The following is a 5,204-nucleotide window of genomic DNA, read 5'->3' as shown; positions in this document are numbered from 1 at the left end:
GGACTTTATTCTATTATCTTTGGCCTGAGAGGAGGCCTTTTCCAAGTGTAGTTGTGCAGTAGTATTTTCCAAAGAATTTTGTAACCTATGGGCCATCATTGCCTTGCCAGTCAAGGTTGAGTAAATCATTTCTCCCGTTTTCTTATGCAACTCAATTTGATCCAAAGGATGAATATCCTTTGCCATGACTTCAAAGTTTGTTCTGAGATAATCTGCTGTTGATGTAGGCTGCTGCACCTTGGGCTTGAAATAGCTCATTATCATCTTGCCTTCTTTGATGTCATAGGTTGACATCAATCTCTGTTGATTTGTAGGAGCCATCTTCAAATATCTGTTATAAACCTTCATCCTCAATGGATCATTCCGAATGTTTTCTTGATGTCTGAGGCATCAGTCCCTGGTGGCTTGGAAGAAGATATCTCTATGATTTTCTGCCTTTCTAGCTCCTACCTTCGAGAGCTAGTGGATGTTCCTCCTGTTGGGAAAGTTTGTTGGCTTTCCAATCTCTCTTCCCTCTGACTGTCTGTATTTTCTTCGATAAATTCCTCCTCTAAAAGGGGATTTAATCTCTGTCTCTTTGTTCTAGGTTGTCCTGATGGTTCACTGGCAGGGGTAGTTTTTTCCCTGTTTCTTTTTTTGTTTCTTTCCTTATTTAAAGGAGTTTGCAAAATTGGAGGCTCCCCTACCTAGAAGTTTCAGACTGCTTGGACATTGTAGGCTGTTCAGTGTGTTGAAAGCTAGTCTCTAATTCCTTGCCCTTTGATGACCCTGTAACTGGTATCTTGTTTCCTGTGAAGGTTGCTGAGAGGTTCCAGCACTGGAGGCACCAACTCCTGAACTTTGAGATAACTTAAATGATACCTGATCAAAAGAATCCAATTCAAGTGTTTTCTCAAGATCTCTCATAACTTTCTCAAAATTGACCTGTTCACTATTATGCTCTACTAGGGTACCTTCCTTCCATTCATCCATATTTTCATATTTTTCAATTTCTGGAATTATATGGTGAATATATGGGGACAACCTGTTCTTCATTCTCCTATATCATATAAAATTGTTAGGATCATATGGTTTCCACTCAAAACTCTTTTGTAACTTAAGTTGCTCTTCTAAAAAAATTTCTACTTCTTTCCATGCTTCCCTAGTGTTACAGACAAAAAGGCCTAGCTGGTTCTTGGTTCTAAGCTGAGATTTTTTCTTAGCATTACAAAAATGGACTAGGTCCACATTTATCATTTATCTGAAATACTCCAATGCAAGGAGTCTCATTGGAACATACTTTGGCAGCTTAAAAGGGTAGAGTTCACATCCATAAATCCTGATTTCTGTGTGATTCTTATATAGGTACCAGTCACCTATCCTATAATACTTGGAGAGCTGGAGGATTTTCTTCATATCACCATTTATCCTAGGAGGGGAAACTCCTGTCAGTAAAGTGGTTTCTGGATGGATAAATAGGTCAATGAACTCATTGTAGGTGTAAGGGGTTTCAATGGACCTATGGAAAATGGGGCTCCAAAAAATGACAAACCTTGGATTGCCTCTAGTATCAAGTTTCTTAATAGGGAAAGGGAAGTTGTTTGACTGATAATACAACAGAAGATGATAGATGAAAGTAGTGTATTTGAAGACTCCTTCATTGTCCAATTTTAGGAATTGGTCATGAATTATGTTGGCAATGTAAGAGGCATAATCATATTTAACAGCAAGGGGCTGTCCAGGAGTAAAAATAGACAATAATACCAAGGTTATCTCATCAACATACTCTCCGGAGTTGAATCCCATGATTGAGGCTATCATATCAATAATAATTCTTCCTGTATCTGTAAAGAGAACCTGTAGATAAGGAGGTGGGCCTTTAGGCTGATGTTTAGGGTCCATGAACATCTGACAGATGCGAGTAAGTTCTGCTTGAGACAATTGGGGAGCTCTTTCAAGTAAGTATCCCATAGAAAGGGGAGTGAGAGCATGACTGGAATGGAATTGCAGCATTTCATTGATGGACTGAGTAGTTATGGGAAAAAGGACTTCTTGACTTGGGAACATGACTACTCTTTGATTAGGATCATAATTGGCACAGCAATGGTGAACGATATCTAGGAAAACATGGAATGAAGGGAGGAAGTACATGGGAAGGTTGGATTCCCACAGTCCTAAGATGTCAGAGCCATTAAGATAGCTGTCTCTGGCTTGGAAAAAGATATTAAGGTGATTTTCATTACCTGATAAGTCTTTTATCTGAAAATCTTTATCAGCCAGGGGCAGATAATCTAAATCTTTGTGAGGGGCGTTCATAGGTACAACATTCAGAGCTATAGTAGTTTCCATTACTGGTTCTTGTGGATTCAGGAATGGAACTTGGGTTTTCTATGTGAAATAGTGAAAACAACAGGTTTGGGAACCTATATAGTGAACAAAGTTTTGACTTGTACTAAATTTAGCTCTTTCTTATGGAATTTTTCAGTATAAAACCAAAACTTGCAGGGTTTCGATGGAAATGGATAAATACCTACAATGGAAAAGTGAACAGTATAATGGCTACTTGGATAACTGGTCCCGGGCTGAGTTGCTGCAGGTTTCTTGATCAGGTGGCGTTTAGACAGCTTTGGTAGTTGACGGGCACGTCGCTTTGCATGGGAGAACAGTCGTAGCATATAACAGTGAAAATGACATTACATTGGTTTTATTCGCAAAATCTAGGTTGGCGAGGGTTTTTTGGATTATTGGGCAGGTGACGTAAGCGGCAAAAAGATGTGTTTTCATTTTATGGAGGGGTGGTAAGCGGTATGTGCTCTCATCGCTTTTGGAGGTGGGCTATTTTCGACGGGGAGACCGCAATCACATAGACTGTCTGACGTGTGGCGGGAGTACGGGGGAAAACCGCCTGGTGATCACGCACTAAAGCACGATCACCAGGGGGGCGCGATATCGGCATCGACCATTGGATGATGGGGGGATGATCAGGCGACGGACGGGGAGTGGAGTACGGCGGGGCTTTATGTATGTGGGCCCAATACATTTAACAATTAATCAAATATATCAGGTGATTGCAAATGGTTATGAAGGTTATTAATTAACCCAGAGGGTTAGTTAATCCCTTTTTGCGCAACAGGAGGCTTAGTTTCTTAATGAATCACTTATTAAGCCATAAAACCGACTTTAACACTATTTATGGTTATATTTAACTGGGTCGAGATATACAAGATTTTGGGGTTTTTTATATATATTTAATAGTACAGGATAGGATGAATTTCTTCGGGAGCTACATAATATAAGTAAGAAGTTAATATGACAAATGGAATGAAAGCGCTAAGTTAAAACATTTCGGATATACATTTAAACTTAGGCTTTAAGTGGGAAAAGGGGGGTTTTAGGTGATATTGTGTATTTTCCTAAGTAAAAATAGAATTTCTACTTAGGAATTGAGTTCCTGAAGTCAAATGAATGGTTTATGGATAATTTTAAGTACTTGGCTTTTTAAAATCATTGGGCTAAGGGTCCGGTCCCTCCAAAAGTTAGAGAAATGCTCTGAGCTCCTTTAATTTTCAAATACCTTAGTCCTTAGGGGAAATTAGTAAAATCTTTAGGGAAAAATGTGAAGGGAAGTTAATTATTTGACCTTGTTTTTCTTGAACTGCGTCACGTGTAATGTTTGCCTTGCACTTGTGATAAAAGTGAAAATTAACACATTTAGAGACATTATCTATCACAAGTAATTCTACAACACCATCTACCTACCCTACCTACTTTAGCCTGACATTTTTATTCTTTATTAGGGTGCACTTGGACTGGAAAACCCTTATCACACTTTTTCTTTTACATATAGAAATCTATCTAAGTCTAACCTTATTACATCCAAGGGCTCAGATTAAACTGTTGAGCTCCTTTTATTCACTCTACCTATCTACTTATTTGCCAAGATTAAACAGTTTGGTCAGATTTTATTCTCTACTTCTAAAACATGAAATTCAAATATGAACTAGCCAAGCTTAAGCTGTTTGACTATTCATCATTTGTGGCATAAGTTAACAAGCTGCACACAATTGTTTATTACATAAGAGTAAAAAGTAGTGGCATTTAGACTTACACACTTTCCTTGGTATTTCTTTTGGTGGGGTTCATTTTTCTTCACTTTTTTGACCATTTTATTTCTTTTCACCCCTTGATTTTTCTTTTAGGGTATACCCTTTTTACATTTTTTTTAATTTTTTGATATTTTTACAATATGGAAAACCTTTGCAATAAGGAAAGGTATGAACATATTCATAGCTCATCAAATCAATCATGAAATATGACACCTATTGGTATAGGAGCATAACAGAAAGAACATGAACAAGAAAATTAGTTGGCATAATAGGGGATAATATCAATCTCCATTATAATTGTAGCTAGCACAAATATTTGTGGCTTTGTTTAGATTGGGTTTAAATGGAGAGTGCATGGATATAATACTTATGAATGTTCACTTGTAAATTTTCAAATCAATTAGACTATTACTTTTCTTGGGTTGGTCCTAATTAGTTAAACTTCTCTTTGATCTAATCAATGCAGCGAAAAAGGGTTCTGATATTTCTAATTTCATTTATCTACCAAATAATTTGCTTCTCTTTTATATTTCTCTCATTTCATATGATATTTCTTGTTCGATTTATGAATGTCTTTATGAAAATGTTAATGATTTCAATATTATCCTATTTAATCATATTTTTGAATTTGATTCACATTAAATCATGTTAGATAATTTCTTTTATAGTAGACTACAAATAAATAAAATTATTCTTATTTAACAACATTCTCATACAAAACATGGAGGAGATAATATCCTATTGAATGAATTCTATTATAGCAATGTTATAATTGTTCTAGTTTAAACTAATCACATTATGTGCACAAATTGGATGTAAACTTGTGTTTTTCCAACCCATTTCATAAAAGAATAACAAATTCACTGTGACACAAGAAAAATGGTCTTCTATATATTGTGAATTGAATCATCACATTAGATCCATATATTACACATAAAATCCATGGTTCTTCACATCCATTCTTATAAGAGAATTGGAAATTTCATGACAATAATATAAGATTTGTTAAATATTATGGCCACATTAGATCCATAGATTGCATGTCAAAAATATTATATTCCAATGAATTCACAAAATATATTTGTTGATTCCATTTTAATAAAATATTAGTAGATGTTT

The sequence above is a fragment of the Pinus tabuliformis genome, chromosome 1_2 (genome assembly GCF_031772625.1).
Source record: "Pinus tabuliformis cultivar Carrire ecotype Pingquan chromosome 1_2, CPIR1, whole genome shotgun sequence".
NCBI classification, from domain to species: domain Eukaryota; kingdom Viridiplantae; phylum Streptophyta; class Pinopsida; order Pinales; family Pinaceae; genus Pinus; species Pinus tabuliformis.
Note: the sequence above shows the minus strand (reverse complement) of the source record.